Source organism: Epinephelus fuscoguttatus, linkage group LG23, assembly GCF_011397635.1.
Source record: "Epinephelus fuscoguttatus linkage group LG23, E.fuscoguttatus.final_Chr_v1".
NCBI lineage: Eukaryota > Metazoa > Chordata > Actinopteri > Perciformes > Serranidae > Epinephelus > Epinephelus fuscoguttatus.
Window position 1 is genome coordinate 4,472,942 of NC_064774.1, and position 18,047 is coordinate 4,490,988.

Here is an 18,047-nt window from a genome sequence, read left to right on the forward strand (position 1 = left end):
CGGAGAAATGTTATGAAATGTTGGACTGGATCCAGATTTGTTTTAAAAGTGATGACTGAGCAGTTTAATACAGTTTGTTGATCGATGGGAGGAGGAGCGTTTCAGAGTTTCTTGTTTCTGGAGTCCTCTGGACTGTTTCTGCAGAGACTTCAACAAGGTGAGTAGGTTTGTCGTTTGTCTGATTCCTTCTTTCAGAGACACCTGATATAAAGTTTTTACAGATGTTTGTTTGTTAGTTTTTGTATTGCACATATGTTGTTGTACCACCAGACTCGCTATCTTGATTACTATGCTAAGTGAACCAAACTCCTTTGAAAATTGCATTTCTTGTTTCATGGTGACTCTAAACCTGTTGTAAAGTAGATTTATATTCTACAGCAATCTATCCTTTGATTTGAAACAAAAATCTTTCTTTACTATGAACACTGTATAGACAGAACTGTCAAGGTAGGGCCACTTGTGCTCAGTCATATCATATAAAACAAAATACCATACATCTAGAGGTTTGTTTTCAAATCATCTGTCAGTTTAAAAAAAGAAAAAAAAAAGAAAAACTTGTCGGCCCTGATAAAACATAGGCTACGAGTCAATTTGAATTCTCATTTTAATTCATTCATCTTCTAACCGCTTCATCCTCTTGAGGGCTGTGGGGGTGCTGGAGCCTATCCCAGCTGACACTGGGTGAGAGGCAGGGTTCACCCTGGACAGGTCGCCAGACTATCACAGGGCTGACACATAAAGACAGACAACCATTCACACCTACGGACAATTTAGAGTCACCAATTAACCTAGTCCTAGTCTCTGGACTGTGGGAGGAAGCCAGAGTGCCCGGAGGAAACCCACGCTGACACGGGGAGAACATGCAAGCTCCGCACAGAAGGGCTCCCACGCCCGGGATCGAACCGGCAACCCTCTTGCTGTGAGGCGAGAGTGCTAACCACCACACCACCGTGCCGCCCTCATTTTAATTCGCATATCTTAAAACAAAATTAGGCCACCATGTGTAATGATCTTATCTAAATTGTATGAAGTACATTATAATTGAAAGCTTTTAATTTTACTGAGGCATCCTCCAACATTACTAACTACAACTTTTTGAACTCTTATATTTCATATATTTGTTCTAACTGCCCTTTTCCCTTTTGATGTTCATTTTCAGTTCATTTTCAGTCATTTATTTCTATTTTTATTTTTACCACTGCCAACCGCTTCAGGCCCTTACACCTTCTGTAGTTCAGTTCAGAATGTATGGATTAATATCCAGCTGCTGTAGTTATTTTTAAATGATGAGATAATGATCTTGGCATTTCAAGAAAATAATAAAATATACTGCAAATTGGAGTAGTTACTGAGGAACTAACTATTAGTTAATGGTCAGTTCTTCAGTAACTCACGATCAAATTTCATAGAGGAGTTAATCACGACTTAATAATTAGTGAACTAGTTACTTCATCAGTACAGAATCATTACTCAATAACCTGTCCATTAGTTAACATTTTTACGTCTTAAAGTAAAGTGACACATAATGAGTAGTCTTTCATTACTTCATCATCCTCTGAAATTTGATCAGGAGTTACCGAAGAACTGACCATTAACTAATAGTTAGTTCCTCATTAGTTCCTCAGTAACTACTCTGAAATTTGATCAGGAGTTACCGAAGAACTGACCATTAACTAATAGTTAGTTCCTCATTCATTCCAAATTTGTTTCATAGTAACTACTTTAAATTTTGTGCACCTCAAACAACTGTACTGTGAACAACGGTGTGATCAGAATACAGTACTTTACACGCAGCCCCCATGATAAATTCTTTAAGCTTAGCCTACCTAAAATGTGACACACTATCATATTTATTTCTAAGGCATCATCGTACAGAATAACATGACACAGTATTCAATCAGCTCATGTAGAAAACTCCAAACTGACTTTGATTTCAGATTATTAAGTCTAATTCCTGCCTGTAGTTTGGTTGGTGTTCAGGGAGACAGAGCTTGGACTGTCAGACTTATTGTCTTCATCTTAAAGGACAACAGACAGAGAGACATCAACATGATGGACTACCAATATGACAAGGACCAGGACAACAGCGCCCTCTGGGTCAAAGGTATCTGTCTTATCAACTGCAAATATGATCACTGCTATATCACACCATAAACAGCTGATGAACTGTCTGTCTGTCTGTTTGTCCGTTTGTCCATCTGTTTGTCTGTCAGACGCTCCTCCTGGCTCTCTCTCAGGTCTATCCAGGTTCAAACGCTGGCTGTTTCCTGCCCTGACAGCTGTGGTCATCCTGATTCTGATCATAGCACTGGGAGCCAGCAGTGAGCACACTCACATTAACACACACACACACACACACACACACACACACACACAAACACTCACAGACATTGTGGGGTCCACTGACTTCATGGTCACTTGTGAGGACCACCCTCTCCTTCCATCGCTAAAGCTAATTAGTTTAACTTCTACAATCAGTTTCCTGTCATTTAAAGATCAATTTTGATGCACAAACATGTTTGAGTTTGTTTTATACCCCATAAATAAGGCAGCAGCTAAATATAATCACAATGTAGAAAAAACTGAACTAGCTAAAAACTGCTAACTAGCCTAGCTTTGATGGTCTTCAGATTATTCAGACATTACGCCTTTTTGGACCCAACAGTTCTGGAGAGCTTCCCCAAGAACTACAGACCTCCACGTCCTTTTTTTTCTGTTTGCATTCGCACCACCAACAGAAACGCTGAAGTGACATACTGTGAGCTGGCCATTGGTATAGCACTGTCACTTTTACTTAGACGAATTAAATATGGTGTTGTATTTCCACCATCACATATCTGCTCAGTGAAGCCTGGACTTCACTGCCATTCCATTTGTCAGTGCTTGATTCGGTTTGTTTTATTGCGAGCTGTTTGTGTTTTGTGTTGTCTGATGTTTACATGGCAAAAATAAAAAAAAATGAAATGGAGGCTGCCAGTGTCACATCTGCTCACATGTTCTGCCAGTCACTGTACACTTACATCATTAATGGTTCCTCTTGTGTTGGGAAATAGGAGCTAAAAAAAAGTCTGTCAAAACAGCGTTCTGAGAACTATGATCATTCCTAGTTCTTGAGGTGCGGACACAACAGAGAGGGGGGGCTTAGAACTATAAAATGCCCCAAAAATACAGTAATACAGTATTTGATTTGATCTGACAATGTTTTATTTTCTTATTTCATAAATGTGGTGTTTTACACTCTTGTAGTTACTGCTGTCTTTGTGTGCGTGTTTGTGATCAGACACAAAGACGTCAAATCGTCTAAGGGCGATGGAGAAGAGTGTTTCCAACCTGACCAACATCATCCAATCACTGAATGCCTCACTGCAGCATGCTCAAGGTAACCCAATCACACACACTGCGGTGATCACACACTCATGTCTTATGATTTAAAAATAAAATGCAGGATGGAGTGTATTGCTGTTTTAGCCCCGTATAGTGAGTCCTGCATGCTCAGGGTAGGAAAAGAAGGAAAAGAAAATTTTTCATGAGCTCAGGTAGAGAATCCAACTTCTGTCAGAAAGAGAAAATAAAATGAATAAGAGTACTCATGGTAAGGTTTTTTTTAATGTCAGACTGACAGAGTACAAAGTAAAAAATTATAAAGTCTGGGTTATTAAGAGAAACCAAATTAAGTCTGTTTTCTCCACTGTATAATCACCTGAAAATAATCAGGCTGTTCCCACAAATTTTACGTATGTTTTCCTATGAAAAGCAATGCATCCAAATTCGTACATATCCCATGTATTTTGAAATATCTGTGATCACGTGACCAATGTGTTAATGGCAGTAAATGAGGAAGTGGTCCAAAGCACTTGCAAGGAGGCAGGTTGGGGTAGTGGATGGGTCACAAAAAAACAGACTTTCGCATGCGACTTAAGGCTTTTGCACACTGAGGTTTTTTTTGAATGCATATTTTAAATCAGTCATCCGAAAAAAATTTTTTTTACATACATAAAACTTTCACACTGATTCCAATGCTTTTTATTGTTGAATTTGATGCAAAAATTTGCAACACATGACAAAATGAAGAGACACATTTCCTCCTTTGCCTCTCTCCACTGGAGTTACCTAACTGACAGTCATCACTCCCTCCCTGTCTTTCATTCGGCACCACAGCTGCAGGAAGGGGCGGAGCTGTCCTCCACATTCTGTGTGCGGTCCACATCCTACTCCTCATCATCATCCACCTGAATATTATTATCTGACCTGTTGAAAGTAGCTGTCTCAGTTATGAAGTGACTGAAGTGACAGTTATGAACTGTATGTAAGGACATAACATAATTTGTGCATGGGACACAAATTTGTAGGATATCATACTAACAGTTCTATGAGAAACGTTGAAATAAGAATGTTAGTGTTCATGTTACCTTAAAATTAGACGTTTATATCTACATAGGGAGCAGGCAGAGATGGACAAAAATACATCAAAATGTATTTTGATACAAAACACAAAATACCCATCAAATAAATGTATCAAAATAAAATACATGTATTTTGTATTTTCAAATACAGAAAATACGTTTTTTCTTTCTCTTTTTAGCAGCGACCCGCAGCTCTATAGATCACTCTGTCGGTCGGTTGGTCGGTCGGTTGGTCGGTTGGTCCACAAAGCTTTTCGTGAATAACTCAAAAAGTCCTTGACCAAAAATGCTCAAAAATTTGCATAATGCAACTAGAGACCGTGAGTAACTATGCCAGAAAGAATGCCCACAATTTGTCCATAGGTGGCACTATACTAACCGACTCAAATCTTTTTGTGAATAACTCAAAAAGTCCTTGACCAAAAATGCTCAGAATTTACATGCTGCAATTAGAAACCACAAGTAACTATGCCAGAAAGAACAACCATGATTCATCTATTAATGGCTTGATAGTAGCAAATTTGGTTGCAGCTATTGCAAATTTGCACTTATTTTCTCACAGTTTGAGTATTCAGGTTTGGGCTGTAGGCTACCCTAAAATATTACTTATTGATTCAGATTTAGATTCAGACAACTTTATTGATCCCACGTGAGGCAATTCATTTGTAGCATACTCATCCCAAGCATCAACCACAACAACATACAGTTTCCTATGTGATGCACAGTCCAGTGAAACAGACCACTAGGTCATTGAAGGGCACATTGAATGGCCCAAGTTTCAAAAAACATATTTTACAATATACAATACAATATTTTTTACTTTATATATATATATATATATATATATATATATATATATATATGTATGTATAAAGTAAAAAATATTGTTACATCCAGTATTATAAGAATGTGTAGCCTATTATTTTTGTTTTTTGATTCATGGAGAAAGTATTTTGAATATTTTAAATAGAAAAAAATACTCCACTCAAAAGTATTTTGTTACAAATTACATTTGCTTTTTATCGGCCTTATCAAATACAAATGACAAAATACTCAAATATAACTGAAATACGTATCTTAAATACAAATAATAGAAATACTGCCCATCCCTAGGAGCAGGTCCTTGTCTACAGAGATCACCATGTTGCAGTGGGATGTTCCACAGTAGCCCAAAATGGACAAACCAAATACTGGCTCTAGAAAGAGCTTCATACAGATTCATGTTTTCATATCGGCCACTGCAGTTAGCAGCCCCTCCACAATGAGCCACGTCAAAAAACACAGATTTTGTAACATGAATGTTTTATTCAATGTTCTTCCTGGTTTAAATCAGCTGGTCTGTTTGTTTGTGAGAGGAAGAGGCCTCTGAGGATAACTCAGCTCCTGAACAATGAACACTGAAGGAATTCTAACCAGGAGAAGTTGCAGCTGGTTGTAATCTGTTATCTCACCACTAGATGCCACTAAATCTTCCTAAATCTGAATCACTGGACCTTTAAGTATTAGTCTAAGTGTGATAAAAGGAGTTCAACAGTCATTTAAAGAGTAGAGGATAAGGTGGTTTAAGTCTAAGTTAAGCACAAAGAGATGACAGCAATAGAAATGTCAACTGATGTGTAACTAACGAGCGGAATACTTCAGTTTCCTGTCCTTCATTCCAGAGACAGCTGAAGAAGCTCAACGGCTGCAGTTTGCTGTGGAGAACAACAAAGAGCAGCTGGCCTCAGGTCTGACTGCTCAGCGTCCACTCTCTGGACTCCTACTAATAATAATCACAGTACAGCCAGTGACTTACATGAATCTGGTTCTAACAACACTTTCAGGAACAAGAGAGTGATTTGGATAGAAAGCATTTCACTGAAGTTTGGAGGAAATGATGTCACTTTAAATCTTAAAATAATAATAAAATGCAGTTTTTGGCTTCATGTTTCAGCCTCGAAGGTTTCTGCTTGACCTGTTCTACTTAGTCTTGTTTTATTTTTCTCTACCTTCATTTAAGTGCCCGAAGGTACCGGTCGGTGTTGTATTGGTAACTGATTCATACGATAAAATAACACTGTAAATCCTTAAATATATCTTAAGTGTGTTCATGCTGATGTATTGCATGTGTTTAAACACTGTATTTACTGTGTATGTTCAGTGTCAGAGGCCTTGAAGCAGCTGTCGGTCTTGGACTCTCTCAGCAAGAGCGTCTTGTCGCTCAAATGTTCCCTCGAACGCATCATCAACAACAGTACATACACACACAGTGATATATATTTAGTACACATTTACAGACAGGCAGGTGCTCACACCTGTGTACCTGTCTGTCTGTCTCTCTGTCTATCTGTCCCTCAGGCACAGCAGGCACAGCAAAGGACGGATGTTGTCCTCTGGGCTGGGATCAGTTTGACTTCAACTGTTATTTCTTCAGCAGTTTGGCTCTGTCCTGGAACGAGTCCAGAGTCTGGTGTGAACAACATCAAGCTCACCTGCTCATACTCCACGATGACAAGGCCTGGGTGAGTCTGTCTGTCTGTCTGTCTGTCTAAAGTGTGATGTTGTTTGGACTCATCTGTATCCAGAGATGCAGACAGCTCCTACATGGTGAACACAGCTCTGCAGCAGACGAGTACACCTCTCTGTTTTTATGTCTCTGCACCAGCGTCAGGCCGGAGGCGTTACATTCTTAGGTTGTCCATCTATCCAATTCTTGTTAACACAATATCTAAAGAACACTTTGAGGAATTTTCCTCCACTTTGACACAAACATCCTTTTGGACTTAACAATGAACTGATTAGATTTTCATGGTCACAGGACAAAGGTCACAGTGGCCTCATTCGTCTCATTCTCGTGAACACAATATCTCAGCAACACCTTGAGGGAATTTCTTCAAATTTGGCACAAATGTCCCCTTTATTGCAAGGATGAATTAAGTAGAATTTGGTGGTCATAGGTCAAAAGTCAAGGTCACTATGACCTTGTTCATCTCATTCTCGTGAACACAGTATCTCAGCAACACCGTGAGGGAATTTCTTCAAATTTGGCACAGACGTCCCCTTGAATACAAGGATCAATTAAGTAGAATTTGGTGGTCATAGGTCAAAAGTCAAGGTCACTGTGACCTCGTTCATCTCATTCTCGTGAACGCAATATTTCAGGAAACCCTTGAGGGAATTTTCTCAAATTTAGCACAAACGTTCACTTGGACTTTAGGATACACTGATTAGAATTTGGTGGCCAAACGTCACTGTGCCCTTGTGTCCATCTTATTCTCATGAGTGCGATATTTCAAAAACAGCTTCAGGGAATTTCCTCAAAACGGCTACTTGGACACAAGGATAAATTGATGAGAATTTGATGGTCACAGGTCAAAGGTCAAGGTCAGTGTGACTTCATTCATCTCATTCTCATGAACACAATATCTCAGGAACACCTGGACACCTGAACTTAATCAGGTCATCTTTGAGTAAAAGTAAACGTTTGTGCCATAATATAAAGAGTGAGAAAATCAATACAGGGCAGGTGGGAGGGGTGGTTAATGGATCATACAAATACTGGACTTTCACCCAGGAACCTGCTCTTTGCTTCCTGTGTGAAACCAAAAGTCAGTGGACTTACATTAATATCAAATATTACATATCACAATGACTATGAGACGGATTGTCATTAAATTGTGCTGTCATTCATGTTCTCCAGAGGATGAAGCCTGCTGACTGTGCGTGTAAGTTTTAAAGAGTTACTACTGAAAATATTTGAATGCATGTCTGATAATGTCTGTCTGTTCAGGATTATGTGACCGCACGTACAGTTCCTCTGTTTTTCTGGGTTGGCCTGTCAGACTGGAGAACTGGGCAGTGGGAGTGGGTGAACCAGGTGCCATACACCATAGAGCGCAGGTACATCCTGTTGACCTCCAGGTTCACTCATCATGTTAACAAACTCTGCGCATTTGGGTTTCTAATTTTGGATTTGGGGTGCTGTCACAAAACAGAGTATTCCTTCAATTACTTTTGATCTGTTTTTGTATTTCAGTTCCTTTGACCCATCTTGTGTGTGTTTGTGTGGTTTCCAGGCGCTGGCTGCCCGGTCAGCCTGACAGCTGGGCAGATCACGGTTTGGGCGAAGGGGACGAAGACTGTGCTCACCTGCACAACGATGGACGCCTCAACGACCTGCACTGCTCCACCAAGATGCGCTATATCTGCCAGACACACAGCATGCGTGGCTAAACAGCTCCACCCAGCTCCACTCATACGGGTGTAACCCAAACACCACTAAATAATCTGAACTGATCATCAGTTTTAAACTTGTGTGTGACAGGAAACACATCATAGTTTGGGCTCATCACTGATGAGCTGCCACCAGAAGCTCAGAAGACAGTAATAATAAAATACAACCTGACATCATTGTAAACTTTCTGAAATAAGAATAAATGGTATTGTTTTATGTCTAATGTGTATAGAAAGAGTATTAATCTGATGAAAGTCATAGTATTGTTTAAGGGCAATAGATTTTTGTAGTGCATGAAATGAAATTGTGAGATTTTATTTAAAGAAAAAAACATATAAATCAACTTTTTGCATTTACACTCCAGCTACAGATTTATTATGTTTATTATATTATGTTTCCAGGTTGTTCATTCGTCCATCTGTCGCATACTTATGAATGCAATATCCCAAGAAAGCCTTGAGGGAATTTCATCAAAATTGGCACAAACAACCACTTGGACTCAACGATGATCTAAATAGATTTTGTTGGTCAAAGGTCAAGGTCACTTTGACCATGCATCTGTCTCAGTCTTGTTAACACGATATCTCAAGAACAACATGACAAAATATCTTCAGTCAGTTTGTAAGGTAAAATAGAAATATTATTCACAATACACTTGAAAAAAAAATGGCATCTGTAACGGTAGATTTGGTTTATCAAAGCAACATCGTACATATATACGTACATACAATAATCACAGCAGAAACGTCAGATAGTTTGGACCATCAAGTTTAACTTAGTCTCTATATAGAGACTCTACATTCAGTGAATGTAGAGTCTGTAGGCAAACCTCGGACATCTTGCCTCTGGAAGAAGAGCGGAAGAGCCCTGGTTTCCGGTGCTATGCTGTTTGTAGTCCGCGTGATACTGACCAATCATGTTTGAGCCGACTGCAGTTGTTGTCAGGTTAAACAGTCCGTGCGGTGAACTAACGAGGCGGAACATAATTGGCATTACTGCAAACTCTGAATCCATCGCAGTGTTTCAGCATATTTACTTCTATATAAACGGAAGTCGGAAACGGAAATTCGCCTCCTCCGCCCAAATCAAACCAGAATGCCAAAAAATCGGGGGTCTGCCCCCAGAGGCTGTATCGCCATCTGCCGGAAGTCAGACACCGAATACAGCCGATGGGTTCGGAGACTGTGTTTAACTATGTATATTCAAATGATACAGTTACAGCTGAAAATGTCAACAGAAATAAACAAGTTTGATGATTTCACATATCTACACATTTCAGATCAGTTGCTAGGAAGTGATTGATGCTGTTCACGCAACCTCACATTGACTCGGTCTGTATGTGCCAACATCACTAAAAATACAGTATATTAATGTTTATTTTGAACAAGGCTTTGTACTTGGCATTAACCGAGGCAGCTAATGTTAATGTTAGCGTGGTGGCTAGTTACGATAGGGTGATCATCAAAATGAGATGATGACAAGCTAAAAATAGATCTTGATAATAAAAACTAAGATGAAATCTATGTTTCATTTTCTTTGATTGAGACAAGAGACGAGACGAAAATGTTTGTGATGGACTATCAGACATTGAAAGTTGAGAACAGCCATGCTTGTAATTATCTTCAAATGCCGCATGACTGACAGGCTGTAAACTCCAGTAAATAGTCTGCACCAGGATGTTTTGGTTGTTGTGAGTTGTGAACTGTAATTCAGCAGTAATAATCAGCCGTGTGTGTCTGACTGTGGATGGTGGAGCTGGTGAATGGATTTGTGGAGTTTGTTAGTTGCAGCGGTGGCTGTTAGCAGCTAGCTCCGCTCGCAGCCTTCACAGCTTCACCCCGCAGGACTCCACTCAGTCCGGACTGGAGAAGGTTTGTGGGTTGATGGTGTTTGACAGGCAGGTAGGAGGCTCAGTTATCTGTGAGTGTAGCTGTGCTGTAAGTAAACAGTCTGAACTCAGATCAGTTTTCTCTGACAGAGATGAAAGTTTAGTTTGAATCACCAACTCTGTGAGAGGACACCAGTTTAAACCTCCAGACTAACATGTTGCACATGAAGAAACAAGTTATGTTTCTGCTTCTTAACAGTCACATGGATAAGTCAGAGTTTACAATGAACCTGGGGACAAATCCTAGTTGGCTCACATTAGTTATTTGTTGAGAGCATAAATAGAGAGATGTTGAGCTTTTCAAATGATGATCATTGAGTGTGTGCTTGTAAATCAGCCCTTAAACCTGTCACACACTGCTGGAGACATGACACACACATTATTTTATACAACCTGTCACCTTGAGTCTGATTTATGATCCATGAATTTGCCTCACTGGATTAGTTTGAAGAGTATAAACAGAGGAAACATTATGACTAAAAGTTGACCAAAAATGTTTTGAATTTTCGTTTGCTAAATCTGTGAAGGATAAAAATGTGACTAAAACTAATAAACATTTTTGTCTCAAGACTTCAAGACAATTGAAGCTTTGACTTTTTCAGCAGTTCCGTCACTTAAACATGTCTTTGCTTTATTTTTAATCACCACTTCAACTTCTTTTAGTGCTTCAACTTCAGCTGTTACCCCTCCACAAATATACTACACCAAAGAATCAGAAGTTTTAAGATATCTAGGCTTTCTTGGTCACTTTAGCTGAAGTTTTTTAGTGGAAATAAAAGCACAGGAAAGAGTCTTTCATGGTTGTTGGTGTATTTCAGTGTGGAGTGACATCAGCAGAGCTTCCCGACACACACACATCTGGTGTTTTTTTAGTTCAAAGTGCGTTTTGGTGGACGATGACCCTCAGCTTGGTGTTTGGACAGTCACACTGTTTGTCACTCTACGTCCTGAAGGGGATACACACGGTTTGAAGGAGCAGAGAGACAGAGAGGGAGACATCGCCATGACGACCGAATACCATGACGAGGCTCCAGACGACAGCAGCTCCTTCTGGAACAAAGGTACCTGTCTGTGCATGTTGCTGAGGTCAGACAAAACTGATTACACTTAACTGTAAAATGAAAAACTCACCTGTCTGTCTGTGTCTGTTTATGTGTCTGTCTGTCTTTGTGTCTTTCTGTCTGCCAGAGCCTGCTCCAGTCTATTACTCAGGTGTCTCCAAATACAGACGCTGGTTGTTTCCTGCTCTGACAGCTACAGTCATCCTGGTTCTGATCATAGCAGTGGGAGCCACCAGTGAGAGCACACACACACACACACACACACACACACACACACACAGGGTTTCTGGTATTTTCTGGGAATCTGTGCCAAATAAGGTATCTGTGAACTTTTTTTTTTTTGTTAAGGCAGTATGACTGTAGGAAGAGAAACGTCCGTCTGTCCTCTGCTTGTGGTTCATTGTTTATCTTCTCCTCAGGATGAATTGTAATCACCTTCTGACTTTATATCCAACGCCATCATCAGGTCGACATTTTAATAATATCTCTTTAATGACTTGTTAGCATGTATGTGCTTGTGTGTTCTTATACTGCAGAACATGTCACCTAACTGCTGTTATTACAACGATCGTCACTGGATCAATGTTTTAGATGCAGTGGTTACTTCCTCAACTACTTACTTCCTCAGCTTATGGTATTATACGTTCTTGCAAACCACAGACATGATACATTTGTATGTTATTATGTAGCTGAGATGTTGAAACTTTACAAGTCTTTAAGTTTCAGGTTTACATGTGGTTAGGTTTAGGCCCAAAAAACCACTTGCTTATGGTTAGGTAAAGATACTGTTCGATGATACTCATTTGGTGGCACTACCCTGGCAGGAAACACAGTGATGCCTTGGTAAAAAAAAAAAAAAAAAAAAACAACCACTGTTTGTGGTTTGAACACACGGGTCTCTAAAAAACATCCACATTTGGTAGCTAAAAAGCCGCTGGAAATGCAGCCATGTCTCAGTCCACCAGTGTTTGTTGGTGTTGAACAGTCTGCAGCTTGGCAGGTGTCTCTCCTAGACGTCACGCCATCCACCATCCCCTCCACCTCCTGATGACGAAGTCAGCTCAGATACATCACTTTGAAAATACTGATGTGATACGTATGAAACGTACATATGAAACATGTCTGTGGTTTACAGAAACAGACCTTGTGAACATTTCCTTTTGGTGGCAGGGCTGCTGAAGAATATTTTGTGATTAATTATCTGCATTTCAGTATTTTACAATTCGAACTTCATTAATGACGAGGAAACAAGTGTTTTAAAATCTGTGTAAACATTTAAACCCTAACATACAAACACACACAGAGAATGACTTTATGTGACATTTTGCATTGACATATGTTTATATTTATGTGTGTTTTTTGCATAGACACGAATATATTGAGCCGATTGTGGTCTGTGGACAAAAGTGTTTCCAACTTGACTGAGGCAATGAGCACCACGCACCAGCTCTCCAAAGGTAACACACCTGTCTGACTGTCTGTTCCTTCAGTCAGCCCACGTGATACAAGAGATAACAGACTCCCAGATTTAAAACTTCAACCTGATCCATCAGAATCTCCTGTTCCTCTGACCCAGATGCAGCGAAAGACGTCCACCGCTTGAAGTTTGCTGTGGAGAGCAACAGGGACCAGCTGACCTCAGGTGTGTCTGACTGCTGAACATCCACTCACTGGACTCCTATTAATATTAATAATTATTATTTACAGTACAGACTGTGATTTACAGTATTGCAGTGTTTACAGTAACATACTGTGTAATATAGATTATTCAGATCTAAAACTGTAATGTGTGTGTGTGTGTGTTTGTTCAGTGGCAGAGGCACTGAAGCAGCTGTCAGCTGTGGACTCTCTCACCAAGACGGTTACCGAGCTCAAATGTGCCATCGAACGCATCATCAACAACAGTACACACACACACACACACACACACACACACACACACACACACAGAGAGATCACAAAGCTGTCTTAACTGTGATGCTTCATTCAATCCTGATTCTATCAAAAATCTGCTTTTAAAAAATGTCCTCACTTTTAAAAAAATACTCTTATTTTCCAAAAATCTCCCCTTTCCAAAGATTATCCTAACTTTCCACTGTCCTATTTTTTTTAAATGTCCACATTTTCCAAAATGTGCTCACTTTCCACAATACCTTCACTTTTCAAAAACTATCCCCATTTTAAGAGATGTCCTCCCTTAGAATTTCCTCACTTTCAAAAAATGTCTCCAGGTTCTAAAAATCGATAAAAATGTCCCTAATTTCCAAAAAATCCTTACTTTCCTAAAGGTCTCCAGATTCTAAAAAAAAATCTCCACTTTCCACAAGTGTCCTCACTTCTTAAGGATGCCTCATTTTCCAAAAAAATGTCCTTACCTTCCAAAATGCTTACTTCACACAGTACCTCCACTTTTCAAAAATTCTCATTTTAAAAGACGTGTCCTCACTTTGGATATCCCCTTTCAAAAGTCATCCTCACTCTCCAAAAATGCCCCACCTTTTTAAAATGCCACCACTTTCTAAAAGTCTCCTCACTTTTGAAAATGTCCCCACTTTCCAAAAACTATCACTTTCCCAAAAAAATCGTACTTACTAAAATCATCTTACTTTCTAAAAATGCCCCTACTTTCCAAAAGTGTCCTCAGTTTTTTTTTTTTACAATGTCCCCACTTTCCATAAAAATACCCCCACTTTTAAAAGTGTCCTCACTTTTTAAAAGTTTACTCTTTTCTAAAATGTCTTCACTCTTTTAAAATATCCCCACTTTCCAAAACATATTCTCACTTTCTGAAAATGGTTCTTATGTTGCAAAATGTCCTCACTTTCCAAAATCAGTACACTCCTCAAAATATATCCTCACTTCTCAAAAAAGGTTGTCATTCCCAAACATGTCCTCACTCAGACTTCTAAATGTGATTGGTCTTTGAATGGCTGATGTACAAGAGGACACAGGTATAACTGTCTTAGACACTGTCTCTCTCTTCATGTTTCTTTCCTGACCTGTCTGTCTCTCTCCATCTGTCTCTTAGGTTCAGTAGCGGGTGGCTGTTGTCCTCTGGGTTGGGAAACTTTTGGTTCCAGCTGTTATTTATTCAGCAAGACACCTTTGAACTGGCACGATGCCAGAGACTGGTGCAATGGACACGAATCTCACCTGGTCATACTCCACACCGACGAGGAGTGGGTGAGACAGCCTGTCTGTCGGTTTGAAAGAAATATAATCTATGTATGGAGTAAACAGCAGGAGACCCAGAGTGGCTCCTTGTGGGACACCTTTATCCACATTTAGGATTCCTGATTTGAAGCCAGTTGGAGTTCCGCCATAAAGTTAAATCAGCTGTATGTCTGATTGTCTCTCTGCCTGTCTGTCTCTCTGGTTCAGGAATTCATAAAACAACATACCATGGGCGCCTTCCATTGGGTGGGTCTGACTGATGAGAGAGGGGAGTGGGAGTGGGTCAACCAGACACCATACATCATGAACCGGAGGTGGGCTGTTACTCTTGAGATTTTTTTTGAATTACTCTTCAACCTTTAAGGTCCAGAAACACCAAACCAACATTAAAGAAGTAGTGGTGACAAAAGCCAACTGTTGTGTTGTCTCACGTCGCTGTGTCTCAGTCAAGAAGTTGCACTTGAACAAACCGCGAGACGACAGCTGACGGCAAACCAGCAAATAAGTTCTGGGAGGAAATAACTCTTGCCAGTCTCTGTAGCTAATTTCAACATCCATGACAACTGTACAGGGCTGATTTTTTATAGAACACACCTGTTAACATTTTATCAAGGCAACGATATTGGACAGGTAATATAACAATGACATGAGCTCAGGCTCACAGAATATAGACGCAGCTGAAGCTGTCGCTGTTTCTTTGCTATGTTTTAAGTTCGTTAAGGTTAAGTGTAACATTTTAGTCACCAAACATTTGGCTGTACTAAAAGACCCTCTAAGGAGTCTGATTAGTTTTTCCAAAAAAAAAAAAAAAACATTTTGTTTTAATGGTTTTAAGCCAGTTTTTTTTCTGCAGGTGAAAATTAGCATTATTACAGTTAACCATAACTGTAAATGCACTGTGCTAACCATGCTAGCAGCTGGCACTGGGGTCAGCCCCATTCTCTCATCCAAATATGGTCACTTCTGGCTCCAAAGATCCAAGATGGCAACGGCCAAAATGCTAAACTGCAGGTTTGAAATGGGAGTCCACAAACCAAAGGGTGATGTCATGGTGACTATGGTTATTATTTCATGTAGTCTATGCTATTAGATAATTTCCTAAAAACTCAAACATTAGGAGTGAGCACTTACCAACTGAAGACTTGCTCCATTTCCCAAATAAATACCGAATTACAGAAACTGTCCTGAGCATTAGCAGGTATACTAGCTTCATTCTAGAAATATCTAAAAGGTATTTCTAAGAAAGTTAAAGACTCATTAAATGACTAGAATTACTGCAACACAGTTCTGTGCCTTCGTGAACCAGTGAAAATGCAGTTACAGTTTACATCTATGTCTGTCCAGAGTCATATGAAGCCATGACAGTTGGCAAATTTTATGGAATATGGTCAAATTCCAATAAGTGGATGCTTCACACACAGAAGATCTATACAATCAGCACAGTTTCAAGATTAGAGTCACCAATTCAGTATCTGACCAAATGTCTCCCCTTCTGTTCCTGAGATATGACGTTAAAACATGATGATGTCACAGTCAAGCTGACCTTTGACCTTTTGGATATAAAATATCATCACTTCATTATTTTATCCTGTTAGACATTTGTGTCAAGTTTTGTCATAATTAACATATGAACTCTTGAGTTATAGCCAAAAACGTGTTGTTTTTTCAAGTTATAGTGACAGACACAAGGTCTCAGTGACTTTGACCATTAAAATCTAATCAGCTCATTCTTGAGTCTAAGTGAATGTTTGTGCCAAATTTGAGGAAATTTCTTTAAGGCCTTCTTAAGATACTGTGTTCATGAAATTGTGATGAATATAAGGTCACAGTGACCTTGATCTGTGACCACCAAAATCTAATTAGTTCAACACTAAGTCCAAGTGGACATTTGTGCCAAATTTAAGGAAAGCAAATGTTTTGATTGTTAAAAATGGCATCTTGTCTATTTAAATGACATCAGCACAATAATGTGTGCAGACAGTGACGGGGTGTGAATACTCTCTGAGGCCACTGTATACATCCTGTTTCTGTGGTTTCCAGGCGGTGGAAACCCGGTCAGCCTGACTCCTGGACTGGTCACGGTTATGGCCATGGAGATGAAGACTGCGCTCACCTTCACAGCGACGGACGCCTTAATGATTTGCACTGCTCCACCAAGTTACGCTATATCTGCCAGAGACACAACCAGCACAGCTAAAGAACATCGCGTCTGTCCGGGCTGCACCCACCCACTGCTCACATCCACTGTAATCTGTGAAATAACCATTAAATAATTTGATCCCAACACATCAGACTGATCTGTTTCTGTCGTGTCCACAACAATGCTGCTCAGTCAGACTGACGACATCATGCAATGTATCCTCATACGCTGATTTGTATGATACCTAACAAATGAGTGCCCCGTGAATAAGCACCCATACTGCTCAGGTTAAGTTTAGAAAAAGAATCATGGTTAGAAGTGGTCACAACGTAACGTATAGTTGCTCATTTAATATTATGTTAGATGTTTAATGTAAGGTTACATAGGTTAGGTTTAGAGAAGAAACATGGCTAGGTGTCGTCATGTTACGCACTTGACATAAAGTTACGTAATTAATGTACAGTAACACATTTAACGTAAAGTTATGTAGGTTTGGTTCTGCAAAGTAAAATTACATAGGTTGGGTTTAAAAAAAGAAACATGGTTATGCATCAGCATGTTTCACATAAAATTACGTACTTAACATTACGTATGATGAGGCATCAGCATGTTACATACTTAACACAAAGTTACATACTTAACATGAAATTTTGTACTTAGCGTTAAGTTAAATATTGAACATAAAGTTAAGTTAGGTTCAGGGAAGTAAAATTATTTAGGTTAGGTTTAGGAAAAGGAACATGGTTGGGTGTCTTGTTACGTATACGTAACAAGACACCCAACGATACGAGGCCTATAACGTAAAGTTACGTACTTAACATTAACTTAAAAATGTTACATTTAGGGTAACAATCAGGGTTGGGCATTGTCATATTACGTACTTTATGTAAAGTTATGCATTTAATGAAAACTTACCTAGGTTAGGTTAAGAAAAGTAAAATAATGTAGATTAGGGTTAGGAAAAGAAACACGGTTGGGTGTCGTCACGTTACCTACTTAGCGTAAAGTTCGGGAAAAAACTACTGATGAGACTATATATTTGAGTTTTTAAATATTTAGGACTTAGTAGGAACCAATGGGCTTGGAATAACAATAAGACAAATATAAAATATGTCACATTTTAGGAAGACAACATGTTTGTTCACTTGTTGAGTTGTCTGAAGCACAA

At 39.4% G+C, this 18,047-nt stretch overlaps 2 pseudogenes; both read left to right on the forward strand.

Moving 5' to 3' along the window:
• The first annotated feature begins 120 nt into the window (after positions 1 to 120).
• On the forward strand, positions 121 to 8,787 carry LOC125883782 (asialoglycoprotein receptor 1-like; annotated as a pseudogene).
• A 2,621-nt stretch (positions 8,788 to 11,408) lies between these two features.
• Positions 11,409 to 17,023, forward strand: LOC125883780 (C-type lectin domain family 10 member A-like; annotated as a pseudogene).
• The last annotated feature ends 1,024 nt before the right edge of the window (positions 17,024 to 18,047 follow it).